Source organism: Carassius carassius, chromosome 17, assembly GCF_963082965.1.
Source record: "Carassius carassius chromosome 17, fCarCar2.1, whole genome shotgun sequence".
Taxonomy (NCBI): Eukaryota; Metazoa; Chordata; class Actinopteri; order Cypriniformes; family Cyprinidae; genus Carassius; species Carassius carassius.
The window spans coordinates 21,790,684-21,808,571 of NC_081771.1; the positions used below are offsets into that span (position 1 = coordinate 21,790,684).

Consider the following 17,888-nt stretch of genomic DNA (forward strand, 5'->3'; position numbering starts at 1 on the left):
AATTTTACTTGCGATATCATTGGTTAATATTACTTGTCTGTCATCTTGTAGAAAGCATAAATTAAACCCTTTGTAGCCTACCACACTTGACTGCTGTTTAGAATTTATAGTATTAACATTACAAGCTTGATAATTTGAGTAACACTTTATATACTTTTATATACAACAACACTTTTATACCATGTCTGTATGAAGGTCAAAGGTTTGTGTGGTTCTTTGAAATCCAAAGCCATTTTCATATTCTTATTTTCTTCCAAATAATGATGCTCACAATTTCCAATGAGAAAGTTAAAGGTGACAAAGGCAAAAGAAAACCCTTGATGTCTAACTGAATGAGGAAGAAGCCTTCGGATGAAAACACTATACAAATGTTAATTTGATTCATATTGCCTCATAGAATTAATGATACTGACAAAAGTCTCATACTTGATTATGACCGTTAATACTACACTTTATTTTCTGGTGAAAAAAAACAACTGAGCCTGTAATAAACTTTAAAACAATCTTTAAATAATAAAACATTAAGGATACACTTTAATGTATTAACTGCTGAAAGCATCGAGGTGGGGGGGGGGTGGTGACTTTATTCACAACATAACAGAGTACATAATAACAGTCTCAAAAAAATAATAGAAAGATCTCTATTAGAATAATCCATAACATTTGCAATGGACAAGGTGTAGACCGTGAACTGGTTATGGACTGCACTTAATGAAACTGTTGCAAGATGGATGTGGGAATGATGGAGGGCTATAGGTAGATCTGTGCTAAGGATGTTGTCCTAGGGTGTCTGGTGGAGAAAAGAAGAGGAAAAAAAATGTTAAAGCATTTTATAAGGAAATAATGTTACTGAAAACTTACTGTGTAAACAATAATACAATAGTGGGCAGTGAACATCATGTACAATGCACACAATACTGTCAGCAACCTCTTTACTAGATACTACACAGCTGTGCCACTGAAATCAGATTCATGAACATGATTGCCACAATATTTGTTTAAATAATGTTTTTGGGTGAACCATCCCTTTAAGGTCCATGTTTGATAGAGATAATTGCTCATTTAGCAGTATTGCTGTGAATGCTGACAGTAATGAATAAAACTGAACAAAGTTCTGACTACCATACATTAAACAGCACAGAGCAACAAACCCAAAGATGAACTGTGTATGTGTGCCCAAACTGTGGGCCCCTACATCCTGCCCGATTTTGTCCTCCAAACAATGTGAAAACTGAAGTCAAAGAAAACAAATATAGTGAATGTATTTATGTAAGTAAAAGGGTTAAAGTACAAACATGACATTGTAAAACAAAAAACTCTTTGCTTGCCATTTTAAAACATAAAACATATTAAAAATCCTAAAAACAAAACACCCATTAAATGTTAACTGTTATGAGGAACATGTATTCACGTTAATATACACGTATTCTTAATATAGTAAATTAACATAGCAATTGTTTTACGTGTAGTAACTGTAGTAATTACATGTATACTCTTTTACATTTAATGCTCTCATAAATATAACATAGAATATTAAACCTACATTTAAAATAAATATTTTAGTACAATGTAAATTTTAGTCAGAATCATTGCACTCCTATTCTCTTCAATTATTTCAAAAATGAGACAAGGACTCTACCATCAAATGTAAGTTGTGCTCTGGAGAAACATGACTAAGGTCCACACACATCTGTCAAAGCATCTGTCAGAGCAAACTGCAAACAATATTTCTTTACTGAAGCAACTGTGATAAGACTTTTAGTTGTATGGATGTCGCCATCTTTGATAATACTTTACTATACTACTTTGCTTTAATTAGAGCAGCGGTTCTCAATTCCAGTCCTCGTGCCCACCAGCTCTACATATTTTACATAATTCTACATAAGTCTCTCTTTTTGATTCAGATAATCAGCTCATTAGAAGAGAGCTCCGTGCATAACCTGTGTTCCCATTGACATGGTCCCTACAAAGTGTTCATTGCTCCCTACTCCCTGAGCAGGGGATATCTGTTGAAGTTTAACTCACTTCAGAACATTCATTCATGGATTTGCGCTGCACAACATCTTCACAAACAGACAAGTGTGACTTCATATACCTCTGTAAATAAATAAAATTTAAATACTGCTTGACTTTAGTTACTTGTTCATTTAGTTACTTGTTCACACAGGCAGCAATCGAAACACTATTGTAAGCAGTTGTGTGTAGAGAACATTGAGACTCACATCTGTAAGTAGATGCGGTTGTTACTCCCAAACAATGAAGGCGTGAACATAGCCTACCTATGAGTAGTAAAAGTTTGTCCTTTTGTTTTCTTTACTTTTTAAAAAAAAATAATTAATTGGGTTAAACTGGCTTCTACTTTTCAACTCCGGCAAACTTTATTTTATAACTTATATTTTATTTTCTTCATGGTGTATCACATATCCTACATTCCACACATATTTGTTCTTCAATTTGCATTCTCTGAAGACTGGAAATGTTGTGGAATAACTTGCCTTTTTAATATATAAAGAAAATAAAATGTGGCATTTTATCAAATTAATCTAAAACATCATTTGATTAAGATAATTGATTGCAGCCTAAAATTAACCATTCAAATATAGACAACAGTGTGCTAAACAACTGTTACATATAGGAAGAGGTTTGGTGGTGAACAGTGGGAGAAAGATCCTCACCCAAAGTTTGGCCTGTAATATCCACAGCTGGTGCACCCAGAGGTTCTGGTGAGCTGGCGGCAGAATGAAGGAGATCCGCTCAAAATCTGCTTTACAACATTAAACTTTGGTTATGTGAGGTAATTCTTCTTGAGTGGTCTAATGGTACTCAATGGAAGTTTGTCGACACCCCCTAGTTTTTTTGGTATTCAAAAATACAGTCAACGTTGTTGAAACAACAACAACAACAAAAATATACCTGAAAGAGGAGTTTGTGGGAGAAGAGACAACTAGATCTGTATAGATTAGATCATGGTGGTCTCCATAAATAGACCGGTTGCAGAAGAGTGGATGATGGAAGGACTACAGCCAAACATCAGGACAGAAGTCTGCATGAGTCAGGTAAGCAGAATATATTGTAAATAAACTGTAAATAATTCATCAAAACAAATGGTAAAGTCACTAAATTAAATCCCTATAAATCAAAGCAATTTTGAACTAACTATATGACATTATCACACACACAGGTTTTTTTAAGAGCTATATCTTGAGTCTTTTTGTTCATATTTATGCGTGTTATGATGAATCTGGCAATCAGAGATACAGGAAGCTAGTTTTTATTTTTAAATTACCCCTTCAATGTCTTCATTAAGAAATGTTCAAGAAAATGTGCCTTTCATAGCAAAAGGCAATAAATATAATTATTATTATGATTATTCTCTATATTGCACAAGGCTGAGCGAAAAACTTTCTGCATAATGTGCACATGCATGTCTTTAGGTCAGAAGGTTTGGAATTTTATGGATTTATTGTATTGCATACATTTACATTTCTAACAATTATAGAACATAAAATAATATTCTTTGATTTTTAAAATTTTGCTATGCGTTTAACGTGACGTGTATCGGAGTTGATTTGGGATCAAATGTTGTTTGTTGCTAACTGAACGTGAACCGCGGTTGGTTGCAAAACGCGTTGCTTCAACATATGGTCAGGTAAAACTGTTTAAAATTAGTTCACTTTCAAAAATCTTTCAACAATCCCACCAATGACAAACATACTATCATAAAACTATACATTTCCACCTTTCATACTTTACCTCTCATCCATCACTTCACCACAACTTGCCCTGACGACTTCTTCATCCCTTGGCTCATTTTGGCGACTCGCGCGCGTACATCGCCACCTATGGGGTTGCCCAATTATATTTAACAAAGAGGAACTCTCAGACTGGGAGGAAAAGAAAGAAGTAAAACAAAACAAAAAATTATATGACTTATATTTTTGGTAACACCATTGCTTTGAATATAATAAGAAAACACTATTATTATTATGTTTAATGCAAAGTTAACGCAGTGTGTCATTATATCATTGTACATAAAAAAAAATATTTCAATTCTAACTCGCGTGCCAAGCCCACGAAACCGGGGCAGTGGGCTTATATAAGCCGGGGTCTGTGCCCACCGCGCGCACAGCCTGACTCCACTTTGAGTGACATCCCCAGCAGTGCGTTTTCCTGAGGTAAATTACTTTTTACTTAACCTATTTAGTTAAATGACTTTTTAAAAGTATGGACCGACAACAAAAGTAAATGACATTTAAAACTATGAAGAAAGAAAGTAATAAATTGTAATTATAATAACAATCCGTCTGAGGGAACAGTTCGTTTTTCTGAGGGTTATACTACTAAAATAAATAGCAGGTGTTTTCACTCATGAAACCAGTTAAATTGTAATAAAAATTGGACTTCTAGAAATTTTTCCTTTCCGTTAAATGTATCACATTTCACAAAGACGATTTTCCGTAGTTTAATATATCGTTACAGTACGCTCATCAGCGCGGTCAAACACCAAAATGCCGTTACATCCGTGTGACGTCATTGCTGATAGAGCCAATCCGCTCCGTTTGAGAGACGCTCTTTCATTTTAGAGATATGTCATGTTAACGTTACTTTAAAAGAGACCAATCATACAATTATTCTTAATAATATCTTCATTATTCACAATTGTATGGAAAGTATTGTGTTGTCAGGTTAAACTGCGAGCGTGTAGACCCTCTCTCTAACACGCTGGCATGTGCACTTAGAGCGAGAGAGAGACAGACAGAGAGAGAGAGAGAGAGAGAGAGAGAGAGAGAGAGAGAGAGAGGAAACTCATAAGCCTTGACACCTTTATAGACGGTTTCATCGGGCGCACGCGCCTGGACCTAAGTTAACTTCCGGTCTGTGTTGTGTATATCGGTCTGGCTGCAGTGCCTTCTACAAACGCAGTTAAAGTTATGGGGTGGTGTTAGCGCAGTGGATAAGATGCATGCCTGTGGTGTGGGAGACCCGGGTTCGAATCCACTGTGAACCGCCAGTGTGTCCCTGAGCAAGACACTTAACCCCTAGTTGCTCCAGAGGCGTGCGACCTCTGACATATATAGCAATTGTAAGTTGCTTTGGATAAAAGCGTCAGATAAATGTAATGTAAAGTCAAGGTGATCAGTACACTGAAGTTGGGGTCAGGTGGTTGTGCTGCGGGATGTGTTTCCCATACATTTATTTATTTTTGGAGACTCGCCACAATTTTAAAACTGATCGATTTTCAAAAAGGCTTCGCTGAATAAACATGAGTAACGTTACGTACTGCACGTTTAATAATAATAATTCCTTAAATTTATATGTTTAAATATCAAAACGAGGCACAGGCGTTTTTATATCGCTGTATTTCTGAAGGAAGACTTGCGTGTTATATGCCTGATAAAAACAGCGTGTGAGCGTACCAGCTCTGCTTTGTTTACAGCTGTTACTGGGGAAACCTCTATTTCTCGCGCTTTATGTCTATGCTTTAAAACATCTCCTGCTGCCAAAGAATGAATTTGCATTTTCATTAAGTCCGCCTGATTCACGCGGCAAACATATTTTGTTTGTTATCAAAAAATATCTACTCTAGAGGGACTTGGCTGTTGTTATTGATTCTATTTGGAAGTCTACCGGAAGTTAAGTTAGGTCCAAAAAAGCGCGCATGCGCAGTAACGTTTGTTTATGTTGTGGCCGTTGAAACTGTCTATAGAAATCGATGATTCTCAAGAAAAGAAAATGCATTTTTACTGTGGCTTATTTGTTAGTGGGCTGTAAGGTCTCATCAGAAACATTGCTCTGCATTCTTCTTCTTATCATGCTTTATCAAATAATATTATACATATCCATCAGAGACTTTATAAACTTTGGGATTTAATAGACTACAGTGAAACTAATTATCTTCTCTCTCTTTTTCAATGTCGATTGCCGTCTTATTGTTGTAAGTGTAGTCAACGGCATTTCTTATTTGCCAGATTTATCACAACATGTTTAATCAATAATCACTGATGAAAGTGAAAACATTTTAATGTGTACAGACATCTCATTTAAATGCATTCTTCATTTTCTCTCTTTTTTAGTTTGTCTACAGCAGCTACATACATCACAACAGCTCTTTTAAGAGCCACAGTCACCTGAGGGACTCACAGAGAGTCCAGGACAGGAAGGGGGGAAGCCCTCCGTCCCATATCTAGCAGCATCCGTAGATGCGGCAATATGACATCACACAGCCAAGGCAAGGCCTGACCAATGTGGCAATGCGGGTCTTACACAATACTGCCCATATAACAGTCGGCAGCGCATAACGCTTGCGAACTCAGAGTTCCCTTCAGGGCCCTGATTCGACTATACCGACAGCAGCCTTGCTTGCAAGGCGGGAACCTCCAGGTTATAGGACCTGATAAATGTAGACGGCGAGGCCCAACCTGCCGCCATACATATATCCTGCAAGGAGATCCCAGTAGACCACGCCCACGACGAGGCGACGCCCCTTGTGGAGTGTGCTCTGACGCCCAGCGGGCACTGAAGGCCCCTGGAAGCGTAAGCTAACGCTATAGCGTCAACTATCCATCTGGATAGAGTCTGTCTCGAAACAGCCATTCCCTTGGAACGTCCATCGGACGAGACAAACAGCTGCTCAGTCTGTCGAAAGGCAGCAGAGCGAGACACATAAGATCTTAAAACCCTGACAGGGCAAAGAAGACTCGAGTCTCCATCCTCTCCTGACACTGGCAGGGCAGACAGGGCAATAACCTAAGCCCGACACGGCGTGTTGAGGGATTTCGGCACATAACCGTGCCTAGGTTCGAGTATGACCTTTGAGTCATTAGGCCCAAACTCCAAGCACGACTGGCTCACCAAGAGCGTGCAGATCACCCACACGCTTCACTGAAGCGAGAGCCAACACGAATACTGTCTTGAACGACAGATGCTGAAGGCTAATTGATTGGATAGGCTCAAAAGGGGAACCCTTCATGGCCTCCAAAACCGCCGCTAGGTCCCACATAGGGACTGATGAAGGTCTGGGAGGATTCAGCCTCCTAGCTCCTCTAAGGAAGTGGATGACCAAATCATTCCTTCTTATTGACCGACCGAGCGCTGTTTCAGAAAACGCTGCGATGGCCGCCACATAAACTTTGAGCGTGGATGGGGCTCACCTTCGACTCGCTGTCTGCCTGGGCAGAGCGTACGTGCATGGGTTTCGTTTTTACAGAAACCACGTGCCGTGTGTGACATAGTGTATGTGGGCACTGAGGAGTGGGCACGTTTACTATGTGGCGCGTGTGACCGATCGGAGCCGATCTTATGTGCGCGAGCCCTATGTGCGGTGCGGTGCTTACATGTGGAGATTGGCACTGAGGAGTGGGCATCGTCACTACATTTATAGCACCATCGGTGCGAACGTGCACGGGTTTCGTTTTTACAGAAACCACATGAAGCGTGTGACATAGTGATTGTGGGCACTGAGGAGTGGGCACGTTTACTATGTAGTGCGCGTGATCGACTTGAGTCACTTTTATGGGCGCGAGCCCTGTGTGAAGGGCTGTGCTTATATGTGGAGATGGGCACTGAGCAGTGGGCATCGTCACTACATTTATAGCACCATCGGCCGTGGCCGGGACACCAGAAATTACACCTTTTTCTGGAAATATCTGGGTAGCCGTGATAACGGTTTTTGTGTGCAGGCAAGCGGGCAACCGTACAGGCTTGCGCATTGCAAAAGACGCTGAAACAGTCACAATCCCTGGAACTGAAACAGCGGCGCGCTTAGGTGAGAGCCCGGCCACAGCGGAACTCGTACCCCGGCGCTTCGATGAAGCAGCCATCGTGTGTAGTGCAAACGCAGCGTCATGCAGCATGCATAGATGGCTTTCCTAGGATGGCTTTGGGGCTCCCGGCCTCACCGTAATCCTCTGTCGTGGTCCCCGCTGTGCGGGGCGATGGCCGGTAGAGCGAGAACGGGGGTCTCGAGCTGCGTTGCTGAAGCTGTTGTGATAACGGCTTTTGTGTGCAGGCAAGCGGGCAACTGTGCAGGCTTGCGTGTTGCAGAAAACGCTGAGACAGTCACAATTCCTGCAACTGAAACAGCGGCGCGCTTGGGTGAGAGCTCGGCCACAGCGGAACTCGTACACCAGCGCTTCGATGAAGCAGCCATCGCGAGTCGTGCAGCCGCAGCGTCACACTGCAGGCATTAGATGGCAACACCGCTTTTGCCGCCGTCCAGCAGAGGGCGGAAAAAGGTGCGTCGCTATCGCCTGTTCCACCGGCGGAAGTGACTGGTAGTTCCTGTTTATAGCATCATCCAGTGTGGAGAATGCTAGTGAGACAGACGAACGAGTTCGCGCTGAATATGGAGCGTTCCAAGCCTTCGCCACCTCTTCGTGAAGCTCAGGAAGAAATGAGGCGGGCTTTGAGAAGTACGCTCATCTGAAAGGAAAATACCATCCAGCCGGGAACGAGAGGGGGGGCGCTGGGGCAGACCACTCACGGCCGAGACCCCGACGCGGCCCTGAGATCGACTTCCTCGGACTACGCGCCGGCAAACAGCGGGCGCTGCCCACCGGGAAGCGATGCAAGGATCTGCTTTTCCCATTATCTTTTTTTAGAGTCAGTTTAGGCAAAAGATGGAGAAAGAACATTCATTGACAGAAACGGCCCCTCCTTTATTTTTTTAGTCAATGAAACAATTATATTATATTAATTTTTTTTTACAAATATTTGTTAATTGTTTTAAAGTAGTTTTTATCCTGTTTCTATTTATTGTTCACTAAGTCCTTTGGATGATTAAAGAAAAACAAATGAACAAGCAGTGTTGGGGAGTAACTAGTTACATGTAACGGCGTTACGTAATTTAATTACAAAATTATAGTAACTGTAATTAGTTACAGTTATTTACAGAATATTTACACTGCAATATTTACATTTAAATTGCACTGACTATGGTTCGTAGAATCCAGTCATAAAAACGGAATGGCTAACGCGGACGGAATATGCCACATTTTGGATGACTAAATCAAAAGTAGGTCAGTACACTTGAATCAAAACATGACATCGACTAGTGTCTGTGAATATAAAGCCCCAAAAATGCAATATATGACTCCTGCACATTCTGCGTGTCTGTGGAAATCAGGCGCGGACTGGACACCGGGAGAACCGGGACAATTTCGGTGGCCTGGCAGCCGATTTTGCCCCACTATTTAATATCATTATTGTAAAATTGCCTGCCGAATGTACTAAAGCGATCATTTGCGAATCCGCCATTTGATAAATAAATCTCTAATAAGTCATGAAGTGTTAGTCATGAGTCGCGCGCTCTCCGCGCCTCCGCCAAACGGTTTGGATCAGACTCAGAGTAATCAATGCGAGAGAGAGAGAGAGAGAGAGAGAGAGTGAGAGAGAGTGTGAGAGAGTGAGAGAGTGAGAGAGTGAGAGAGAGAGAGAGACAGAGAGAGAGAGAGAGACAGAGAGAGAGAGAGAGTAGAGTGGACTGGGGAAGCGCACAGCTGGAGCAGAGAAGCAGAACTAGTGTTCAGGGTTTCAGGTCAGTTTCATCTGTAAAGATGCTTTTTTGTCTTTGTTTTTTTATTTATTTAATCAAGCAGCAGCACGTTGCTCATCAGTCATCACTCAAAAAAACTATATAAAGGACATCATTATTATCAGAATGTTACAGTAGGAATTTATCTGAAAAACAATCAGATTTTTTTTTATAGGTTTAGGGGGAGCTACGACAGACAACAACACAACCCTTACGAAAATTAACATTTTAATATTTAACTATAAATCCAGAGAAAATGGTTACTATTGTTTAACTGTGATCACCAAAAATAAAAATTTAAAAATAAATACAAATCCATTTGCAAAAAAAAACAAAAAAACAAGGTTATTTTACTTTTATATAGGCTAAAAAAAGCAAGTCAATTTTTGTAAGGAAAACATGACTCGTGTACAGTATTAGGATTTTTCTATAAAGATATTGTAGTATTGTAGAGTATTGTATTGTATAGTTTTGTTCAATCTTGAGTATTAAAGTCATGAGAGAGATGGATAACAGGGCAAAATAAAGAGACTGAAGAGAAAAATAGAAGTGAAGGTGCAGTTCAGGAGAGAACTTATAATTATTTTGCATGTCCCCAAATTAAAGATTTAAAATAGATAAAAAATAGTTTTGTCCATGAATTTGTTTGTATGAGTTTGAATTTTCCAGTCTGAATTTTTTTCCCAGTCCGCCCCTCCTGTAAATTAATGGCAAAGACATGGTTTCATTTACTACACATAGGCCTACTGAAGCTCGCAGTGTTTTCAACCTCTGCCGCCTCAATATAGGAGTACACGAGCACATAAACATAATTTCTAGAACTGCTCTGTGTCACTTCATGTGCATTTTACTTATTTTGAGAAAACTATCATCATATACAGAGACAGCAGTGTAAAAAAAACACCAATGTTTAGGAGTTTATTACACAGAATACGACACATGCTTATTAGATAACTGTATTTAAGTTGATGTATATGCTTTTATTTATTATTCTTTAAATTTCACAAATTTAGAAAAGTAATCAAAAAGTACTCAAAAGTAATTAGTTACATTACTTTAATAAAGTAATTGAAAAAGTTACACTACTATTACATTTTAAACAGGGTAACTTGTAATCTGTAACCTATTACATTTCCAAAGTAACCTTCCCAACACTGTGAACAAGGCACCACTGGATTCAAACTCCACCACTTAAACCATCATATCTTGGTAGCAGAAACAATTTTGTATATACATAACTATAAAAGATTATTTACTATTATTCTGGGTCAATCTTAAAAAATATCTTTAAAAATTTGTTCGGATGACACTCACTGTCTCATGACTAGAAATGTGCCAGTATTCGGTAATGCGATATATCACGGTAATTAATATGCACTTCTAAATACTGTGAATAATTATATTACAAATTATTCAGAATTTGGGATGCATTTTAAGAATACTTTTCCTATCAACTGGTCAAAATGCACAACACCATTGTATGTGTGTGCTCTGATGTAAACAAGCACTCATGAGAAGCACACGAGGAACACTCGAGAGATGCGCTGAATGAAAGCACATTCATTCTGACAGCAGATGGTGCTAAACTGCAGAAAATGCAGCCCTTACCCTGGAAACCCCCAAAATAAAGCAGCTGCACTACTTTCAAAAAACGTAAGTAGATTTCAATAACTATTTATATTTGTGTATTCGCTATGGTGCTCATCACAGCACCAAATACTTAAATATTTAGACTTAGGCTATTCATTTTAAAACTTTTTTTTACATTTTAATCTGGACTGCAACATGCCCTAGATATTGTTTGAAAGTGTTTTGATTCTTTGTTGTTTGTTTACACTTTACATTAGGGCTTCATTAGTTAACAAACTGCCAATGAAAATTTCTTCTGAACATTCATTGATCTTAGGTATTCCAATATTTAATAACACAGTGTTAAAATCTAAAGTTGCAACTGTGTTATTTAATGAGCTAACATGAACTAAGACTTGTACTTTTTAACAAAGATTAATAACTTCTGTAGCAAATGTAGCTATTTCTTATTGTGAATGTTAATGCAGTAACTAAGGTTAACTAATGAGGTCTTATTGTAAAGTAATACTGATAGCACTTTATTTTACAGTCCTGTTCCTCATGTAAATACTATGTACTCATTATAGTAATTACAATAATTATGTAATAACTAGGTACTAATCCTGAACCTACCCCTAAACCTAACCCTACCCCATGTAGTTACCTTGTATTACCAGAACTTTCTTCGATAAATACACTGTAAGTACACTATAAGTACATTTTAATACCGTATACCGTGATAAAGCATTAGTAATTAATCGCAACATGAAAATCTGATACCGGTATATCTCTACTCATGTCATTAAATTTTGGGCAGATCAAATTTATATTTTTACCTTCAATATTGACATTTTAGCCATTCTATTTCTAGCATGCTATTTCTAGGCAAACATTTAGATCCAATACTTTAAACACAACGACAAAACTGACATTACCTGTTATATTGCTTCCCCAATTACAGAAAGTTCTCTACAGTCAACCACACTCACTCAACAACGATATCCACAGTTCAGACCAAGGTATGTGTATTTATTGTGACAGAATTATTAGACATTACGCATTGTCACGCATATTAAACATTGGTTCTGAATTCCAATCTTGGGGACCTTTTTTTATAACACTACACATTCTGGAGGTCCGTCTCAGCATGCTCTGTTGGGTTAAGGGGATTCTATTATATGATGAGTTAAACCACATGTAAAAGACTTCCAAAATGTGCAATGCAAGTGTCTTCCAAAACTTCAGTTGAGAACCACTGCATTTGGCTTATCAGGTTAGTGCACTGCATTTTCTCTGTGTGTTAATATCACTGTACCATGGATTGCAAAAAACCTTACATCTTACTGATGACTTGGCAACCTGGGCAACAGAACATCAAATAACACATGTGGCACTAAATTCATTACTTAATATCCTCCGCAAGCATGATCTGAATCTGCCAAAAGATCCAGGACACTATTAGGAACAGTGCGTTCAAATAGAACTGAAGTCCAAAACAAGGCTGGTGGCCAGTACTATCATTTTGGTCTACTTGAATCCATTTCAGGTGTACTCTACAACAACATGGGCATTTTGTGGAATGTGAGCAATTTGAAGCTCCAGGTGAGCATCGATGGTCTGCCTCTCTATAAGAGTTCAGCAACTCAATTCTGGCCCATTCTTGTAACTGTGCAACATTTGGTGCAGGAGAAACCTGTGACAATAGGTTTATTTTGTGGTGATAGTAAACCAGGCTCACTGGATGAGTATCTTGAGGACTTCATCTGTGAAATAAAATACTTAAGTCATGGTTTTGAATTTGAAGGACTCAAGTTAACTTTACAGCTTACCTCAATGATTTGCGACGCACCTGCACGTGCATTTCTGAAAAAAGTGAAGGGCCATGCAGGCTACCATGGATGCGAAAAGTGCATTCAGGATGGTGTCTACCTGGAGAACAGGATGACATTCCCTAGAAATGACATGCCTCTTAGAAATAATGACAACTTCAGAAATAAGACTGATCCAGATCAACACCATGGCATCTCACCACTAGAAGAAACATCCTTGGATATGGTCTCTGGATTCCCCCTTGATTACACCTTGTGTGCCTTGGTGTCATGAGGTGGCTTCTCCACTTGTGGCTTCGACTGGGTCCTCTGACTTACAGGGTGTCAGGATTTCAAGCCACTGTGCTGACAGAAAGGTTGGTTGGTGCCAAAAAAAAATGTGCCTATGGAATTTGCGCGCAAACCAAGGGCAGTGAGGGAAATAGATCGATGGAAGGCGACCGAGTTTAGACAGTTTTTATTGTACACAGGCCCTGTTATGCTGAAAGACCTACTCAGCATGGAGGTGTACAAAAACTTCCTGCTGTTTTTTGTGGGAATCTTCATCTTGTGCAATAACAGCCCAATTGGTGATCACTTTGACTATGCCAATGATATTCTGCAACTTTTTGTCACACACTTTGGACAGCTATACGGCCCCAAATTCCTGTCTTACAACGTCCACTGTCTTGTACATCTTGCAGAAGATGCAAAACACCATGGTGTCCTCGACAACTTCAGTGCTTTCCAGTATGAGGATCACCCTAACAAGCTGAAGAGACTCCTGCGGAAACCTACATGTCCACTGAGTCAAATTGTGAGAAGGTTCTCAGAAATGCAAAGCTGCAGCAAAAAAAGGAGAAAAACAACCCACCACTGCTCAGAAAACAACACACGGCTGGCCCTCTACCTGAATGTTTTCATGGATCTTCACAGTACAAAGAAATAAAAACCTGCTCTTACACTTTTAAACTGGACCAGGCCAACAGTTTTGTTTACATTGATGGGAAAGTTGCAAATTCGCAAAATATAATTTCAGCAAAGGGATGACATTTATGTGGCCTACACTACCTTCAACAATCATGAACCTTTTTTTGATTATCCCCTTCCATCCTCAGAACTTGGTATTCATCTAGTTGATGGCATCTCAGGACCAACACATTTCTGCAAATTTGAGAACATTGAGGCGAAAGCTTTCTTAGTTCCTTATGACCGTAATTTTGTTTCAGTCCCTCTTTTACACACACTAATTTTTTTTTTTTTTTTTTTGGACTTGCTACTTTCATTTTGGGTAACTGAATCATGCATATGAACAACTGAAATGTAATAAGAATCGTTACACTTTATGGGGCTTTAGGTTGTTCCAGCTAAAATAAACAAAACAACAACAAAAAGAACATGTACCTGATAGTGGAGTTCGTCGGAGAAGGGAGTACCGGTCCTGTAGACTTGGACCGGTTACTAAAGAGCATCAGCCAGATAAGGGTTGGACCAAGCATCAGGCCAGAATTCTACATGAGTTGGGTACACAAGTTAAAATACACTTTAAATAAACATTATTAAAACAGATGACAAAATCACTAATACATGACATTCCACAGCTTAATGTTTTCATGAATTAAGTTCACATACTTTGATAATTTCAGCATCATTTGACAACATTTCCAGAAAATGGAAAAGAGCATGCTGCACTTCTGACATCTCAGAATCTGAAAATTCTATAAAAAGAATTCACAAGTTGTAAAAATACATATTTCACTTTAAAAAGATACATTGAAAAGTAATTTTAACACAGTAATATTCAGTCTTCTGAAACTATACAAAGTTTATGTGAGTAACATAGATACATGTTATTTAATTATAATCTTGAATTCAGCCCTACCTTTTCACTCACAATTAGAAACCAGCTATGTTCAGTTTCTAATGCAGGGTTTGACATTAACACTGTTCAGCTTGTCCGGGACAAGTGGATTTTGTGAAGGGGCAAGTGAAAGAATTGTACGTGACCGACAGGACAATTAATCTCATTAAAATTGTTATAAACAATAACTAGGGCAGCACGGAAACTTTGGCGAGAATGACTCTGATTGTACTTTCAGTGTTTACTTTCAGTGTAAACTCTGGTTAAGGTCACATAAGTTGAGACTCGTACAGCCTGTTTGACTCGTGGAGAAATCAAAACTATAAGCGCAACAGCACACACAAAGAAACAAACGTGAACAAACATACTGTGGTAGAAAAAAAGATAAATATTTTAATTCCATCAGGTGCGTGATTTCACATAGAGCAGCTGTTACTTCACAGAGCCGTTGATCACAGACAAGCTGTGCAAATCCTAGCATATAATGAATGTGGATTTGTGCAGCTTGTCTGTGAACCATGGCTCTGTGTAGTAATAGCTGCTCTATGTGAAATCACGCAGCTGATGGAATTTACCGCTGATTAGAGAACCGGCTTTACTGACGAGATGCAGTGTTGGGAAGGTTACTTTGGAAATGTAATAGGTTACAGATTACAAGTTACCCTATTTAAAATGTAATAGAAGTGTAACTTTTTTAATTACTTTAATAAAGTAATGTAACTAATTACTTTTGAGTACATTTTGATTACTTTTATAAATTTCTAATGAATGTTAATTTGCAACTGTTAATCATCTTCAACCATTTTACACCATGCAGGTTTAACCTTACAGTAGTGCTCAATACTGTCAGACTTTCATCATTCTTCATCACCTGAATTAAGATGATCACATTTGAACACATCCACCACACAATCAGACTTTACTTAGAGATTGATCTGAAGTTCAAAGCAGATTTAAAATCAATAGAAATAGTTTATAGATACTGTTTTTGAAACCAAATCTTTGCATAACTACAGGCATCTAACTGCATCTAACAATGGTTTGGAGAAAAATAGTTAATAAAAAAATAAAAGCATATACATCAACTCAAATACGGTTATCTAATAAGCATGTGTCCTATTTTGTGTACTAAACTCCTGAAACATTGGTGTCTTTTTGAAACACTGCTGTCTCTTTGTATATGATATGATGATAGTTTCTCAAAATAAGTAAAAAATGCTCATGAAGTGACTGTTCTAGAGATTAATTTCCATGAGGGGCGGACTGGGAAAAAAAATAGGCTGGGAAATCTCACACTCATACACCCACAACCCATTCTGAAACATGGACAACCCTATATTTTTTTTGGACCTGACATGAAAAAGATTTGAATCCTTAGGTTGGGGGACTTGCAACGTAATTAAGAGTTCTCTCCTGAACTGCACCTTCACTTCCATTATCCATCCATCTCTCTCATGACTTTAATACTGAAGATTTTTATTTGACTTAACCATGCTTTGTAAGTGCAATTTTGTTTTTTGGCAAATGAATTACCACTTGTACTTATTTTTACTACAAATTCCATAGTTAAACCACGGTTAGTGCCATAACATAGGCTACATTAATTTTCCTAAGGGTTGTGTTTTTGTCTGCACTAGCTCCCCCTAAACCTATGATAAAATATGATGATTTGTCTGCTAACTTACTATTGTAACATTACAATAGATAATAATGACGTCGTTTATACAGTATTTTGAGTGATTGCGAGCAATGTGCTGCTGCTGCTGCTTGACTAAGTAAACAAAGACAAAACTACATTAGCATATTTACAGATGAAACTGACCTGCACCTGAAACCCTGAACAGAAGTGTCGCTTCTCTGCTCCAGCTGTGCGCTTACACAGTTCACTCCGGTCTCTCTCTCTCGCATTGATTACTCGGAGTCTGATCCAAACCGTTCGGCGGAGGCGCGGAGAGCGCGCAAGCCCAACCATTGCCAGTCACGACTAACCGATTCATGATTTATTAGAGATTTAATTATCGAATGGCGGTATCGGAAATAATCGCTTTAGTATATTCGGCCTGCAATTATACAATAACAATATTAAAGTAGAGGGCCAAATCGTCTGCCAGGCCACCGGGAATAGTCCCGGTTCTCCCAATGTCCAGTCAGCGCCTGATTTCCACAGACATGCAGAACGTGCAGGATTCATATTCAGTCTTTTTGCGGTTTAATATTCACAGACATCAGTCCATATCGGGTTTTGATTCAAGTGTACTGACCTACTTTTGATTTATTCGTCCAAAATGTGGCATATTGCGTCCGCGTTATAGGCTGAATTCCATTTTTATGACTGGATTCTACGAATGTGTTTTCCGCGTCTCGGAGATTATGGGCCATATGTCTTAGTGCAATTTGGGAAAGAAATAAGCTGTATGTGGATGTGTGTAATTATTCAAATGTAATCCTCTTTGTAATCATTACAATTTTCATGAGTAACTGTAATTTAAGTACTCATTTTTTCTTAGTAACTGTAACTAATTACTGTTACATTTGTTTTGTAATTAAATTACGTAACGCCATTACATGTAACTAGTTACTCCCCAACACTGACGAGATGTGCATTAATCATCAGCCGATATATATCGTGCACCCCTATTTAACAAAGTCTATACAAAAATTATTTTAGTCCACCAACGTTAATCCGGTCATTTCTCTCCGGTCTGGTTTAATTGTCGGACTAAAATCACAGATTTTGCGTTATGATTGGTCAGCCTGCCTGTCAATCAAACTTCCTGCAAAGGGTCAATTTTGCCAATTTTTTTGCCACATTCAAATAAGAAGAGCTTCTTTTTTTATATATATTTTGGCCTTTTCCTAACCTTCCTGGGTTATTGTACGGTGTCAGAAAACCTGTATATAGACCATAGAAAGTAGTATGCACCCTTTTTGGAGTTTGAATTGGAAAAGGAAATTACACTGTATTTATTGCTTTTTTTTTTGTTTTTGATTTTTTTTAATTGACAAACATGCTAGTTTATTACCTATATCTAACCTATTACCTTTATCTAATTCCCTGATTTTGCTCTGAGAAAGAAAACATTCTCATCAGATGATGAGCTTCATGAAACTCCCAACA

General features: G+C 38.6%; 1 long non-coding RNA gene across 3 annotated transcripts; it reads right to left on the reverse strand.

Moving 5' to 3' along the window:
- Positions 1–627: 627 nt before the first annotated feature.
- LOC132160573 (uncharacterized) lies at positions 628–14,356 on the reverse strand. Of its 3 annotated transcripts, XR_009438048.1 has the most exons (5): positions 13,981–14,069; positions 2,914–3,043; positions 2,676–2,761; positions 1,152–1,231; positions 628–790 (listed from the first exon to the last, which is right to left on the reverse strand). It is a non-coding gene; the product is annotated as an uncharacterized LOC132160573 (long non-coding RNA). The 3 variants fall into 3 exon arrangements; XR_009438049.1 differs by lacking the exons at positions 1,152–1,231; positions 13,981–14,069 and adding an exon at positions 14,314–14,356; XR_009438047.1 differs by lacking the exon at positions 1,152–1,231 and having other exon boundaries at positions 13,981–14,005.
- Positions 14,357–17,888: the final 3,532 nt, after the last annotated feature.